General features: G+C 35.3%; 1 protein-coding gene across 7 annotated transcripts in view; it reads right to left on the bottom strand.

Annotated features, from left to right (window-relative positions):
• LOC150096550 (serine/threonine-protein phosphatase 4 regulatory subunit 1-like) overlaps positions 1 to 17180 on the bottom strand; it is a 536793-nt gene that overhangs the window by 273854 nt on the left and 245759 nt on the right. Inside the window, exon 1 of one of the 7 annotated variants that reach the window (XM_090408180.1) lies at positions 17037 to 17145. The exons of the other annotated variants lie outside the window; for them this stretch is intronic. The gene's annotated coding sequence lies outside the window, so the exon portion shown is untranslated. Of the gene's footprint in view, positions 1 to 17036; positions 17146 to 17180 lie in introns of those variants that run through there. 7 annotated transcript variants of the gene reach the window in all.

Raw genomic sequence — 17180 nt, 5'->3', positions numbered from 1 at the left:
TATATATATATATAAACAATATTTAGTCCCACATTGTTTTAAAACCGAATAAGAAACTCCAAGATTGGTATCAGAGTTTCATGCCGAATATATTATAGTAAACTATAAAAGTATCAGCGACTACTAGCGTGAGCTAATGCACGTAGTCCAAGTACGTAGTACAAACTCGGGCAACTCGCAGCAAAGGTGGTCAAGTTCTGATCGCTATTCTTGGTATTTTCCATAATGTAAAACACATTTCCTAGGAAATGTATGCTGTTATTATGCTGCCTCAATAAAGGCTGCATAATAACACATGGTAAAATAAAAGATGATAAAAGATTTCATTGTTTTAAAACCGAATAAGAGTTTCTTATTCGGTTTTAATATCCCCTTAATTTAAATAATGTTTATATTGCCGAAATGAAGCCTACTGGCTCTTTATATTTAAGTAACTTAATGGGTGCACCTGTTTGACAGCTCGTATAGCAGAGTATATAAGTTCTTATCACTATACCCTTTGGTATTAATTTGGTCTAGCTACTCACTGATGAAACCTCAATAAAGGCTGAAACCGGTCTGGGTAGTGACCTCCCACCATAATGTAATAACAGCATACATTTCCTAGGAAATGTGTTTTACATTATGGAAAATACCAAGAATAGCGATCAGAACTTTACCACCTTTGTGTGAGTTGCCCGAGTTTGTACTACGTACTTGGACCACGTGCATTAGCTCACGCTAGTAGTTGCCGATACTTTTATGGTTTACTATACTATATTCGGCATGAAACTCTCTGATTCCAATCTTTGAGTTTCTTATTCAGTTTTAAAACAATGTGGGATTTAATATCCCCTTAATTTAAATAATGTTTATATGGCCGAAATGAAGCCTATTGGTTCTTTATATTTAAGTAACAATATTTAGGTTTTAAAACAAATTACTGGGAGAAAAAGAAATTATAATTTGAAGACTTATTTGGACTTTATAGATTATGTATTTTATCAAAAGCTTTCTCATAAAGAAAAACTATGGAGTACAATGGAAAAAAAAAAAAAAAAAGAATATCCATTACATTTGGTACAAGTTGTACAAAAGTTTATATCAAGATACAAAAACAATTTGGTAATAAATTAACAGAAGAAACCGAAATTAATCTAGGTGTAAGTCAGGGAATCAGTTTATCTCAAACTCTATTCATTATATACATTGAAAAACTTATGCAAAATATGCAAAAAAACAATAAAATAAGGTATCCAAATTAACCAGAAAAACTTATCAATACAATGCCATATGCAGCTAATCAGATTACATTACAAGATAATGAAGATGGATCTTCAAAAATCAGTTTATGAATTAAACAAAATAACCTAACAATAAAATTAAAAGTTTTGCAAAAAAAAAAAAAAAAAAAAAAAAAAAAAAAAAGTCATGTCATTTAAAGGTAGAGATCATATTAGATCAAAAATAGACAATATTCACTCTAATTTTTGCTGAGTCATGTGCATATGAAAGAGATTTTGTGCACAAACTTCCAGTCTCAGACATGTGTGCGCAATAGCCTGTGCATGTTGTTCTTTGATGTCAGCATTGCTGTTTCAACACATGTCCAGCCACTCAAATATAAAACTAATTTGCAATTGTTTTCCACTTTAATTTCAGTGACATTTTGAAAGTTTAATGTGCTAAAACTGCTAACGTAATATTTCTCACATTAATTGTCCCCCCCCCCCCTTTTTTTTTTTTTTTTTTTTTTTTTTTTTTTTTTTTTTTTTTTTTTTTGTCTAGATCTGTAAAATTGAAAGCATAAATTAATTTGCTTAAACCTGCATAACTTTCATCATTCTTTGCATGAGTTCAAGTGACTGTACTGTTTAGACAGTAGACACTAAATAAATATCAACTCTGCAACTTGCTGGTATCAGCATCTGTTTGCCCACACAACAAAGACTAAAAGTAATGTAAATTAAGTTGGAAGGTGATTAGAGTAGAAACACTGGAGAAATTATTAAATAAAATAAGTGACAAGTATGATTTATCATATAATTCGTTTTCATGGTTATATTAAAAATTATTGACTGAATTAGAAATTCTGAAAGCAAAAATTTTATGTATACAGTTACTAAGCATGCACATTCCCTCTGACAGGTGTGCATACACATGCATACAGCTTAAAAGGAACATTGGTCACAGACGATAAAACAATTGAACAGGTAACAGTTTAATTATTTAGGTTGCATAAGAACATAACTCAAGGACAAAGATATAGATGAAAAAAATTAAAGAAATTTCAGAAAATCTGTAATCCAGTTAAAAGGACATGGAATAAAAAAAAAAGTGAGAAGCTGAACTTAAGTTTCACAAAATAATAGCCGCTCCCACTATATTATATGGTTCAGAAATATGGAGTGTTAAAAAGAATGATCAAAGTAAAATACAGGCAGCAGAAATAAAATTTTTAAGAGCAATTGAAGAAGGCAAAAAATTAGACCACCTGGATTTTCAATGTAAATGAAAAGATAGAAGAATATAGACAGAAATGGAAAGAGCATTTATATATATTGGCAACCAAAAGAAGTAGATAAATATAGACCAAAGGGGGGTGAGAGACCAGCAGCAAGGTGGAAAGATCGGTGGTGCCAAAACATCCAAATGCCTAATCCTTGATGACAAGAAAAGTAAATATCAGTTGCAATATACGTGAAAGCAATACATACATAAACTTCAACTTTAGTGAAATCATTAATGAACAAGTAACGCGGAACACAAGAAGAAAGATTAGCAGACAAAAGTACTATGCGATTCCAAAAGATAAGCAGTAATAGAATCATGATGTGGTGATATATCAAGTATCTGATCCTCAAATGAATAAAAACCTTTAACCCATGAACAGGTTAATTTCAACTGATGTCCAGTACAGCATTGTAATTGTTGGATAACATGAAGTTATCCAACAAATAAATTACTCTTTCACTGTGATTGAATAATTGAGGTGATTACTGTATTTGCAAGCAGGATTTCTTCAGGCAAATATATTCTTAAATCAATTCTGAAACAAGTCACACAATTTACATTTACCATTTAACACTTCTTCTGCAGCTTGTCCCACTTAAGTAGGGTCGCTGTTTGTAGTGAGTCTCCTCCACATTCTCCTGTCTTGGGGTGTAACCACATCTAATTTATCATTTCACATTGAATTCTACTAAATGAAATAGCTCATCAGCCTATGTATTTAATAGTTACAGTAACTTTTTCCTTTCCTTTTTTTCAATCAACACTTGTCATTCTATAATTATGCTGAGTATATTGGAACTGCCATTTTTGGAGTAGTTTGTATGGTTATTGTGGACTATAGCCAACAATAAGCAAAGCTTATCATATTGAATTTAGTTTAGATTGCAGTTTTTTAAATATGGCATTCTCACCTGGTTCCTCAATCAATATGGCTTCTGCTCCATGCAATATAGATGATCCCATTTCTCTATACTAAGTAAGAAAGGAAATGCTACATGCACATTCTTATATACACGTATTGCATTCTTTCCTATAGATTTAAAAGATCCCATTTTGCCATCTACCCTTATTAACACCACTAATAATAGAATATCTCTAAAAATGGAAGGAAAGAACAGATATGTTTCCAACTTTGGCTCTCTCTCTCTCTCTCTTTTTTTTTTAATGACGAATGCTATAATGGCATTTATCTCATAAGCCAAATTAGAAATAATAACTAAGAATTTAATAAGACATTCAAATTACAGGCAACACATAAGAGATTCCACATGGAGCTCCACAACCTGGTTATAATTTAAAATATTATTATTATTATTCCTGACACCTCCAAGGAGTCCAAAGACTCATCGCGGGAGGACACCTACAACTCTCTCAACCACTACACTGAACCTCTACTACGAATCATCTCCATCAACGCCATCTACCGCCCACATCCACTTCCACAATTAGATGGGGATTCCCATTTAGAATCTAGATATCCCATTTAGAATTTAGATATGCACTATGGGAATCTAATCCCTATGGGATTAGATTCCCATAGTGCATATCATTATACATGTCTGTAAGGAAATGTGCTTTGCATTATGGGATACTAAGGCAAGTGATGTGAAGCTTTGCCCAACTTTGCTACGTTTCCCCAGTCCTGAAGATACTTCAGGTGCAAACTTTGTTTGCTTACACTTGGATAAAGGATTAAACTAAATATATAATTTATTGACATAATGAAAGCTTCAGGCAGCCATCTACACACAGTATACAATAGCGAAAATTATGAAGTTACTTCATGAACAAACTTTACTAGTCTGCTCATGCTGAGGTAAAATACAGAGAAATATAAATTCTTTCCAGTTTAACTAAAAATCACTGATGCATAATTGCTGGTTTTCAGCAAGTTTTTGGCAGATGTACTACAAATGCAAATTTGGATGAAGGTATCTGTAATTCTTCATGTAAGATGTATACAACTTCAATGTCACTTCCAATCTCAGGAAAGAAAAGTAATGGAAAAGGACCACACAACAGAACTGCAGCACTAGGATAGAATAAATAACACACAATTTGATTTTGCCCCTGATGAAAAGTCCTATTAGCAAATGTTTAAACTTCTTTCAGCACTAAAACAATCCTGTAAATACACATAAAACAGTAATTGGTGGATTCTGGTGCTGAAGTTTAATACCTATAACAACATATGATAGCAAAACCTGGAATTTACCTTAGGATCATAATTAAACACACACACACACAGGATAGAATATACTTAGAACAGTCATGGCCTCTCATAAGATATTAGCCAAATCATCATCATGAATTCAAAGTAGATATGGACTGAACAAGTCACAAAATATAACAATGAAACAAATAACTTAACAGAATAAATATATGTGGAAGATAACAAGCAAAGGGAAAGGACAAAGACAAAGAAGAGAAATATCATTCTGATTTCTAGAATACATCAACTGAGAGAGAGCAAGAGGAGAGTGGAATGAAGAAAATGGGAGGGGGAGGGGGCTATCATGGAAAAATCTGGAACAAACAAAAAATTGTGCATCTCGACTAGTTTGGTAATTAGTTCACTAATTACCAAATGAAAGAGACTACATTGTAGTAAAAACTGAGTAGAATGCTACCATTCTACTCAGTTTTTACTACGATGTGACTGCATATAGCAGTCAAAGAAAGTCTCCCCCTTCAACAAACTCTTAAGTATGCCTAGCAACTTGTGAATACAAACATAAACATTTCCTCAGAGTAAAAATACCAAAATATCTGCATGCTAGCTGACGATCCAGAATACATCCCTAGTTATAGAGGTTAAGTTATTTTGAATTATTTGTATTATCTGCTAATGCATGTTCTTCTGGCTGGTTTGCCTGAAAAATCTCCATTTATGGGAAGAAACTATGCTACTGCCATATGAGACTAACTAACTTAAGTTAAGCTTAAAAGCCCTTATGAAAGTGCAATTCTAGATAGGATTCAAACTCAGATCTTTCCAACCCCCAAGGACACTGTCATTACCAACTGAGCTACAGAAGCTCTCCAGTTAGTAACTACCAGTCATATCCATTAGGGATCTGTTCACTAATTACCAAATGAAAGCAACTGCTTATTTCATGGCATTTCTTAGTATCACTACAAGCTGGCATGTAAGTTTACCCTGACTCCCCTACTGTATTTCCACATACATTACTTCCTAAGAAAAACTTCCAAATGCTTGACCAACAGTGATATTATTATTGTTATTATTCAGGCCTCCATGGAGTCAAAAGACCCATTGTGGGAGGTCCTTCCTAAGAACATAAAGTCTGTCAAGACTCATCGAGGGGAGGTCTCCCCCCTAAGAAACACAAAGTCTATCATTCCACTCTTTAAACTCATTGACCGTTCTCGCTCCCACCACTCCATCAGGCAATGCATTCCACGGTTCAACCACCCTCCACGCAAAGAAACCACTCCTTACCCTCTTGCTCACAGTTTCCTTTTGTAACTTCCAGGGATGGCCTCTTGTCATCACTCCTTCCTGCTGTTCAACCAAACGAAAGAACTCCCCAGTGTCAACCCTGTAACCACCTCTCAACAGTTTAAAAGTCTCAATCATATCACTTCTCCTTCTATCCACCAAACTCTGCAGTCCACATTCCCTCAGCCGATCCTCATAACTATCCTTGTACAGTCCTGAAACCATCTTTGTATCCTTTCCACAGTTAATTTATCCCCTTCAAATCCTGGGGACCAAATCTGAGAACAATAGTCCAAGTGTGGTCTGATCAGAGACTTATGCCAGCTGACGATCCAGAATACATCCCTAGTTGTAGACGTGAAGTTATTTTGAATTATAGCTGAAGCAACTAAGGCCAGTGTATTATCTGCTAATGCATGTTCTTCTGGCTGGTTTGCCTGAAAAATCTCCCTTTATGGGAAGAAACTATGCCACTGTGCATATGAACTATGAAACTATGCATATGAACAAAAAATTTACAACAGTCTGGTTCTCTCTCTCTCTCTCTGTTGTGCATAACAGAGTTAACACTTGGACATTGTAAAAGTTAAAATCAGAGACTTGATACTTTTGCTCAATTAGGGAGTAGCTTGGGAGTGAGATAGTTTAATTCAATAAATAAAATAATCAGAGAAGAAGTCAACCACCAAGAGGATAGAGGATTCACTATCTAGTAAAATAAATATCGTTTAATCAGGTTTCAGAATGCAGGACATTTGTTCAACTAGATTAAATGATCCCAAATGAGATGGACTGACAATACAGTGCCTCCATAGTGCAATTCGAAGAATGACTATGTTGCGCCTTTCAATTGGAAAAGGCCTAGGTTCAATTCTGGTCATGACGGGAGGAATCTTTATATGGATTTTTCCAGTTGCATGTGAGTTAGCCAATCTCATACAGAGGTAGCAAAATTTTCTCCGGGAAACTCAGGTTTTTCATCCCACATACAGACAAATTGGCCTTTAGGACATGCAATTTACAGACAAAAAACACTAGTGGTGTGGTGGTCAGTAGATGGCACTGATATAGATGGATGGTAGTAGAGGTTCGGTGTAGTGGTGGAGACGGAGCTATAGAGTAGGTGTCCTCCCTCGATGAGTCTTCGGACTCCTTGGAGGTGTCACAAAATAATAATAAATATCAGACAAGACCTTAACAAAAATGGCATACAGCAGCATGAAGCAAAACAGATGCTAAGAACAAACAACTGAAGCTGTGTGATCTGCTCATACCTCCATAACTATTGGTTGTCTGAGGAAGTTGTATGCAAGATTATATATGAATCATTTGTGTTTTTAAAGGTAATTTTTTGTTAATGTATAGGATCAACAGTGAAAATACCAGAATTGATAACTTTTATTTAAAAGTTTGAACTTAGCATATTGCAGCTGAATAGCCCATGTGTGCACAATCACCACTCTCAAATCAAACCTGAGACACTGCATCAAACTGTGAAACACAGACAAGAAAGAGACAGTTAATTATACTCAGTACACCAAACTGTGCAATGCAATTTTATTTTCACCAGCTTGGCTAGGTCAGAAGCTATCAACCTATTTCCCATTACTGGATCAAGGTTGGGGGGGTGGGGGGCTACTCAGGCCAATTTCTAGAAAGAATGCCGAGACCAAAGTCCTCGATATAGCTATACAAAACATCGGTCTAGATGCGTTATGTTCATGATATGTTTATTATTTGGTTCCATGGAACAAACACTAAATATGTTTCTAGCACATAAACAGCAACAATCCAAAAATACACTTCACTATAGACAGAGAATTAAAATAACTATCCTTTCAAGCCATCAAGATAACAAGTCTTAAAAGTTTCACCGCCATTTGTAACCTCAGTCCTCCTAAGCAGGACAATAGTCTCATGCACACCCATCTCAGAATGGGATTCAAAAACCCATAGCCTGGATAGCCACACTCCACTCAGAAACCAAAGACAGCAAACATGTGAACAGCATATTCAAGTTAAACACTACTGTTACTTCCACTGTTTAGTTTGCTTAAAATTTCACATCTCCCTTCCTTCAAACCAACAATATGTAATACCTGTCAGCAGCAGCTTCAGATTTTTTTTTGTCGTTGGCAAATTGATAGCTTTTTTTTTTTTTAAGTGTGAAAATTTTAATAGCTGCCAGTGGTGTAGCTTGAGGGGGGTCCTTCCCTGGGCGGCACTTTGAACCTTACCCTATACGTCATTTTGACTTTTTGTAGCAATTTTGGTGTGTATTAAGAGGGGCAGCAAAATCTCTGGCAACTCCACTGATAGCTGCTATAATATGGGGATGCCTATTATTGTTCAATTTGTATGTTAATGATATTGGGATGGGTTGAACTAATGATATGCAGCTATTTGCAGATGATGCAAAAAACTGGGGAGAGCAACACAGAGTCAAGCAGATGTTATGACCTTACAAGAGGACTTGAATAGATTGCATGAATGGGCACGTAAGTGGAACTGTCAATTCAATGCTGCAAAGTGTAAGGTTTTTCACATTTGGTAAGCAACGATGGGATGAGAGGTATACACTTGGTGGGGAAACTTTAAGAGGAGATGAGAGATCTAGGAGTGATGGTGGACAAGGACCTGAAATTCTGTTGGCACTTTGAACAAGTTGTAAAGACATCACATCGGATAATGGCAATGATGCGGAGGAACCTGACATGCAGAAATAGAGAGGTTAAGATGTCATTATTAAGGCCTTGATCAGGTCTCATATGGATTTCTGTGCACAGATTTAGCTGGTGGGTTTTCATAGTGATAAGGATATGTTGGAAAGGGTCCAGAGAAGATTCACAAAATTGGTCATTGGAATGTGGAGTATGAGGACAGATTGAGGGTAAGTTGCAAAGCCTCATGAATAGTAGGAAGAGGCATGGGTATGATTGAGAGATAAGCTAGTCAGGGGTTATCACGCTGACATGGAAGAAATATTTCACAGAATGGGAGAGGGAGGTAGAACAAGAGGCCATTGTTGGAAACTGTATACGTTGGATGTGAGCAAAGGAGTAAGGAACTGGTTCTTGGCATGGAGAGTGGAATGCACTGCCTGACTGTGTTGTGAACACATCGAATCTGTTTAAAGCATAGTTAGATGAGCATTGTGTGCAATAGTGTGTAGCTCCACAATTAGTCTCTGACTACATGGAGGTTAGATAATAATAATAAATGTGGATCTGTCATTGTGAAAAGTGTCTCAGGACTAGTAACTAAACATACTGTCCTTGCTCTTGTAAAGACATGAGTTTAATTTTAGTTCCCATATCAATGCAAGAACATCAACTGCTGCTAACACTTCTTTTTTTTTTTTTTTTTTTTAAGACAGAATCCTTTTCCACTTTTTCCTCCCCTGGGGAAAACAGCCTTAACTTCACTAAAGTCTCCACATTACATTAAACAGAACTGGTGTTACAAGAGGTGAGCCCCAGATGAAAGATATTTTATTTTACTATGGTATTCCGTCTACTGCTCAGTAATGCTTGCCAACTCAACTGCCGTCATTAACATTCTTTTCAACAGAAATTACAAGATGCTATCAAATTCTACATTCTATTGAACATTCTTTTCAACAGAAATTACAAGATGCTATCAAATTCTACATTCTATTGAACATTCTTTTCAACAGAAATTACAAGATGCTATCAAATTCTACATTCTATTGATCTAATGACAGCATAGTTGGCCAAGGGATTAGCATATCCACTCTCCCACCATGGGCACAAATGTTTATGACTGTCTTTAGGTGGGATATGAACTTTGTTGCCCAGTGTGAGACTACCGCTTCACTTATTGGATGTTTGAAGAAGGGTTGAAATATTTCTGTTTAGTGTTTCTGATTAAATAAAAATATAATATATCAGTGGCGTCGCATGCCCATTTCGGTTGGGTGTACTGTCGTAGCTTATGCAACCTGCCCTACAATATTCACATCAGTTTGACCATATGATTGCAGTTTTACTGATGCATGAAAGTTAATTGTGTATACCACATCATTGCTCATCTTAATTGGTCTAATGCAATTAATTGTAGGATAACTTTGAATACTTTAATTTAACAATTAATTGTAACCAAATCTGCCCAGAGTGGGAAACGTGTTCATCTTAATATATATATTAGAAAATTAGAAAACAATAATGAAGGAGAATGCTATATTTGATCAGTATATTCAAATTGCTCAAAGGTGTAAAATTTGAAAGAGGAAGATGAGGCTTACCTCCTACTACAGTACTGTTTCCCATGGTAAATATGGGCAAAAAAAAAGTTATAAATTTAACAAAAATTATATATTAAAAACTTGTCTACATTATATATAAAAACTATATTACACATAAAAACTTGCCTACCATGTCAGTTCACACTTCATGCACGCAAAACGGATGAAACTCAGAAAACAAAAAAGCAACTCATGACAAGCGATAACCTTCAACTGGGTTGGTTGACGCAATAACCAATCACAGCCTCTTGGTGCTATTGTCTCAGAGCTCACCCTACCTCACCTTCTGAGTGATTTAAAACTGCTAGAATGCTAAGAATTTGACAGTTGTGCCATCTGTACATCTTTTCAAAGGGCTCAAAGGTGTATGTATTTTGAATGCACACCCAAGCTATTAATGCAAATGTGATGTTTACGCATAGAAAACTGTTCTTTTCAATGAAGCATCAGCATATTATGTTTATGCTTAGGAATCACGCAAAGCCTGGAAACAATTAGGGGAGTCTTTAATGGGAATAAATGCAAAAATGTCATATTACTATTTGGTGGATGAGCACTGCACACCTAGCACATCCTGAATATTCGCCCCTGATATATAATTTTAAATTTTAACCTTAGTAGCCAATGGTTGTAGCCATTGGCTACTAAGGTTTTAAGAATATGGTTAAGTTAAGTAGTAATGGCATTGTTATCTTAAGTCTTCAGCCATATTTGTTTAGTGTTAGTGCCTGCGTGCACATATTATTTTTATGTTCCCTGAAGATTAATGTAACATTACTGAAATATAGGAAGTATTAAATTAAAGTTTTTTTAATTAATATTATAATATACATTGTCTTTCCCTAATAATCTGACAGTAACATATCACCAACGTACAAGTTTATCTACAAGAATTATTATTATTATTATTGACAATTTACTATATTTTGAGCATAGAAAATCCATCATTGAGAAATGAAACAAATCATTTTCAGTTGTATCTAAAGAGACAAGATAAAAGGAATGTTTGAGTAATGTATCAATATTTTCTCATTAGTATTAATACAGTTTTTTCCCTCACCATTCAAAATACATACCAATGATTTTTCAAGTTGCATCCTGTTCATCAACACATGGCATGTATCTGGTATTTACTTTATAGTTATTGTACTCTTGGCCCAAAGGCCCAAAAGCCCAAAATCAAATACAAGGAAATGTGTTCATTATTAACAATGTGCACATCATTTCTGAACTGTATTAATTTTTGCATTAAGTCCATTAGCTTAGCTCTTCCTGCCATGAAGCACTTCCACTATATTTAAGATCTGCTATGAAACATGCATCCCACTGCTTTGTTTTTAGGAACATTTTGCAATATGTTTAAGAGTTTAAAGTGCAAGAATGGCACCTGCTATTCCACACAGACATAGTTGAGGTATTCAAGTATATATAATTTTCATACATTGTGCTCCACTGAGACTCAACACAGGTTTGATTGAAACAAAAAACTGGAATTGTCAGACAAATCTATTTACAGATTTATTTATCTGTACAATATTTTACTAATTGATTACCAAGTATATTATACTTGAAAAGAAATTATATTCATATATTAATGTCTTACCCAATTGAATTTCATATTGAAGATAAATGTGTAAGAAAGTTTTAAATGGAATCCAAGATTGAGAAGCTTTCTGAGGTGAAATGTATACCAAAATATACAAACATTATTGAAAAAAAAATTGGAGTTTGAAAACAAGAACCAAACTTTGGAGATTCAGTGGCATGGCATATCCTGAAGAACATCAATTCAGTGAGAGAAAAGCATGTGATGAGGTTGTCTGCAAGAATAGAAAAATCAGAACTCATTGGTGGACTTAAGAGTTAAACAGGCAGTCACAGAAAAGAAGAAGTGTACTGAAAGTTTCTTGTAAATAAGTCAGCTTGGAAAAAAATGTAAGAAAGTGAAGCAGTGTGTACCACCTGAGTCATGTGAAGACTTTGGTAACAACATAGAAAATAAATATCAGGAAGGTGGCAGAAGAAAAATTATCAATAAATTTCTTCTTTCCCAATCCTCAATTGCAACATCACATACAATACAGATGTGCTATGGGTTCTTTTAACTCTTGTGTATGGATCAAAAAGAAAAGGGACTAGGTCTCTTCCCCAACACTGCAGGGTTTAATGACAAGGTGGTTGCATTACTGTCTTCAGAAAATAGCCCTTGTAAATTTTTCTTGCGTTGGATAGAGGCTTGGAAACCCAAGTCTTTTCAACTAATTGTACTGTCATTCTTCCAACTGTACTAAAGAGGGACCTAAATGCAAATTACTAAAGAAATTACACTGATGAGACAAAACATTATGACAACCCAACCCATTTCCTGCTAACAGAGTTGACCAGAAACAGACTAGTGGTGGCAGTATCCTGGTATGGGGATTGTTCTCATGGACATCACTGGGCCTCTCATCACCAATGGGCACAACTAGCGGTGAGCTATGGAAATTTTAACAAAGGGCTCGCATCATTGAGCAAAAAAAAAAAAAAAAAAAAAAGACTTAACTTAGCCCTTCTAATACTTATATTGCGACTTTGTAGAGCTTCTGACAGATATTATAATTCCTGTAAGATATCAATCATTAATGCTAGATCTTTTAAAAATTCCAAATTGAGAAGTCTGTTTAAAAAGCCCTTATATTTATCGTTCGATGCAAAGCGCTTGCATAAAGCTGGGTAATTTCTCCACAAAGCAAGAGCCATTCGTAAACTGCCCATCATGGTCCAAACACACGGCCGATCTTTAAAATTTCGATACCAAGGTCTTTTGCAATTGTATTTAATTCTCATTGATTTTTTGGTGATTGATGATAAAAAGCATATATTTCAAAATGATTTATTTCTTTAATGTTTTTTTATCTAATTCTAATGCTAAGTGTAAACGATGAGCGCAATGCCAAATCACAACTTTAGAAAATTTTTTGTAGAAATTTGATTGCAACACTTGATTTATTTCCTAACATTACACTAGCTATATCAGAACAAAATGCAATGAAATGATTTTTTATATAGTTATCAGAAAATCCATATGAATTTAAAGTAGCAATTGTAGTAACATATATACATTACACAGTGGCATTTTCTAGTTCTACAAGATTATTAAACAAGATGAACAAGGGGATCACAAATTTGAGAAAAATTTAACAAAGGGCTGCGTGAGCCCCTTGTAGCTCACAACTGGGTACAACCATGATTGCTAATTCTTATCTGGGGATTGGTTTGGACTAGGTATTATCCTACATGGTGATGCAGCCTGATAGATCAGAACTCTTCCAGCAAGACAACCTGTGTAACAAAGAACCATGCCACCATATTGTGGCATGGTTCATAGAGCATATCCAAGCATTCCACGTGCTCCTAATTCTTTTGATTTGAATCCTAGTGAGTTATTTGTGGGGTCATGTGGAATAGAATATTTGCCAGTCGACACCCGCACCTTGCCAGGATACAAATAATCTTTATCAGGATATCTTTTCAGCTGAAGGTGAGTTAGTGGGTCTCATATGGTGGCAGCAAGATTTTTCTTCCCAGAAATTCAGGTTTTTCAACTCAAAGCAGACAAGCCAACACTGGACTCATGGCATGAGTTGCTTCGACCGTATATCTAAATAAACCAAACCTTGCTAGGTCACTGACTTCTGAGACATTCTGTCTAGAATACCTCAAGATTCACAGTTTAGTGGAGTCAATAGCAAGACCGTACAGGCAATTTTCTTGGCTTGCATCTCACTTTGAGAAGTTTGTGAAAGTCTTTAGGTAAAAAAACGATTTTAGTTACCCAATGTAAGATCATTATCTGAATTACTGAAGACTCAAAAGCTAATTGAAAATATGCCATGTTTGGTCCCTGGAGCAGAGAACCTTTATTTAACCCTCAGCCTACCCAGAGTACTAAATCTCTCTCTTGTTCACCTCCCTCCCTACCCCCTTCAATTACTTTTGCCTCCCTCCCTCTAGCTGATATTTCAATGTTTTAGAAGTCTTAAAGTAAAATTTCAATGAAAGGTTATTATATATTAGGCTATATCATATACTAGTATTACAAAAATGCGCTATATATTTGAAAATCCAGAAGGGAGCCCTACATTTCCAAACCAACTTAACACGAGATCATTATGTCAAGCTGATCTGTTAAGGAGGGATAGAAAGGTATTAGAGAACAGCACTGCAAAACTAAAAAATTTCTCTTTTTGATGTTCTTTTTTTTTTTTTGCTATTTCTGGGAAGGAGAAATAAGAAATACAGAATATGAAATTTATATATACATACTTTATTATATAAAGCCACACGAGAAGCAAGGAAATTGCTTTGTTCACCCTGTGGGTATAGTTTTAAAAGAAAATAGGAACAATTAAGAAATACGCTTTATCACTGTTTTCTACATCGTCGCCGTTTTCGTTGCAAGAATTGGCTTCAGGCTTCAAAATAAAGAAATACTTACTGGGGTTTCTTGGTAATAGTAACTGAACTACAAAAAAACACGGGTAACCTTACGAACCTTTTTTTTTTTTTTTTTTTTTTTTTTATAGCTCAGAAGGCTAATTTAAATGAAAATACTCAAAGTTCGATATGAATTTAAGGTTTCTTGTTCCTTTCTAAAACGAACACAAAAGATTATAGTAAATAACATAAAAAAAATTATGTCTTTAACCAGACTTAAAGTAACTAACACTGCTTAAACAGTATGACCGCTACGGCGATAAGCTGAGCAGGAACTGATAGTTTAGACCAGCACTTCCCAAACTGGGGGCCGTTAGTTTTGTAGCGATGAAATAAGGAAAACAAATTTAAAATGTTTTAAGACTAAGTAAATCACACATTGGTTCACAAATTTCGCTCCCTGCATATTTCGGCGCTTAATGAATATTAGTAAATATCTGCTTATTCATATAAGTTTCATTTCAAAGGTATTGAAAAGAAGCACAAAAAAGCTTGCAAACGCAAAATCTTGCGCTCATTTAAAACGGCCAAATCTTTCGCGCTTTAATGTTTCATTGCTAGTGTACACAGGTGCGGCGATGCGCGGAAATAAATACGCTTGGTGTGTATGTTTTGTATTGAATATAAATACAATAAATATTATAATAATATTTGTCTGTATTAGGAATTTTTTTCCGATGGGGGACCGTGAAATTTTAATTTTTCCAAAGGGGGCCTTGACATCCATAAGCTTGGGAAGCACTGGTTTAGACAAAAGCGAAATATTATGTAGCCCCCCACCTTAAAAATGCAATTTTACTCTCTCAAAAGAGAATTTTGTTTACAACGTACACAAAACTGCGTACAAGTGCTATCTGACTAGATTAGAAGCAACTTTCCTTTCTTTAATAGCTAAAGTCATGTAGAGGAGACTATTCTTCATTACGAAAAACAGGCAAACCGCCTAAAAGTGCACGCAATTTACAGACATAACACACTGGCTTTAGTTGTTAGGCAGCAATTCCAAACAACAGAGGCAAATTCATCAGTTCTATCATCAAATTTCTGGGAAAGTCTTCCTAGAACCTGAAGTCATTTCGGATAGCTACTACTTCTTCAGCTGCTCTGTTTATTCAATAGCTAACTTCATGTATTCCTCTTATTTCTTCTGTGTGTGTGTGTGTGTGTGTGTGTGTGTGTGTGTGTGCGCGCGCACACACACACACACATCGCTGTTACAAGACCGAAAGAAAATTTTGGAAGTCATTGATATGTTGTTAGACCCTGCACACGCGAAGATAAATCCGAATATTAATATGTCTTTAGGTTACCTAGCTATGGTCAATCAAATACGCAAATAAGAGCCAACAAATCATATACTCACTACTAATTTGAATTATAATCCAACGTAAAACCATATCTGCTAGTCACATGCTAATCTTGTACTGTTTGTAAGTTTTTTTATCTTTTGTTTCTTTCACATCTGAAGAAGTACCGTGCAATTCGGAGGAGAAACCAGTCGTTATTCCGGTTATTTAGTCTTATGAATAGTCCCATATATATAAGTTACAGCTGCCCTGTAACTTTAGTTCTTTGGTAACATGGATGACCGGCTGCTCTTAGGTTATACCAACGATTTAAAAATAAAAAATAAAGTACTTTAATTTGGAATAGGTCTGACTGATTCAAGTGAATGATTTTTCAAAAACACCACACCCAATTCAAAGAACACTTAAATTTCACAGCCATCACTTCGCCTTACAGGTTTCATTTCAATAGTTACTGAAAAAGTTTGAAATAAGCATAGTGTTCATATAGATTCCGATAAAGTGGATTGTGATCTGAAACTTCGTCAGTCCTTTCATTAATTCCTCACGGTAACCAACACACACTCGAGAATAATAGTGCAGCGCTGCTCAGAAAATGTTTTACTCTTAATGCCAACGACATGATATATAATCAAGTATATGAAACGGTGTGCAGAACAATTCAATATTGAAATGCTATAAAGAAAAGAAGTAACTCTGTAAGGGTCAAAATTGTCACTCTTTGCGTGCCAAGATGACTCACTCACTCTTTTTTCTGTGCGTATGTGCACGCGCGCCCGTGTGTCGTCTACCCAACGGTACATATAAAAAGCCGATGGTAATATGGGGGGGGGCGGTATTTTCGTGTCCAATGAAAATCAATACGCTTAGCATCCCTATCTAAAATGTACTTGAACAATTTTCCCAAGTACAAAATTTCTCTCAAATTACGAGCACAATAGGTTAGCTCACTATAACGAACAGTATTTTTTACCAAGGTACTCGCAAATATTCCAACATTAAACTTCAATGAATATAAAATTATCGGTACCTGAAGAAGCGTTGCTGCTAACCAGGCAGACGTTTTGATCATTGCTTCAGTGCTACCTAAAGAAAGCGAATTACGAAGTAATTTTAAAACGCCAGTGAGTTTACACTAGTAAGCTGAAAGAAACAAGGATGCGTTCGTGACATT

This window comes from Typopeltis vanoorti, chromosome 18 (assembly GCF_054136105.1).
Source record: "Typopeltis vanoorti isolate ZY-2024b chromosome 18, IOZ_Tvanoo_1.0, whole genome shotgun sequence".
Classification (NCBI taxonomy): domain Eukaryota; kingdom Metazoa; phylum Arthropoda; class Arachnida; order Uropygi; family Thelyphonidae; genus Typopeltis; species Typopeltis vanoorti.
Note: the sequence above shows the minus strand (reverse complement) of the source record. Positions and strands in the feature narration are given on the sequence as shown.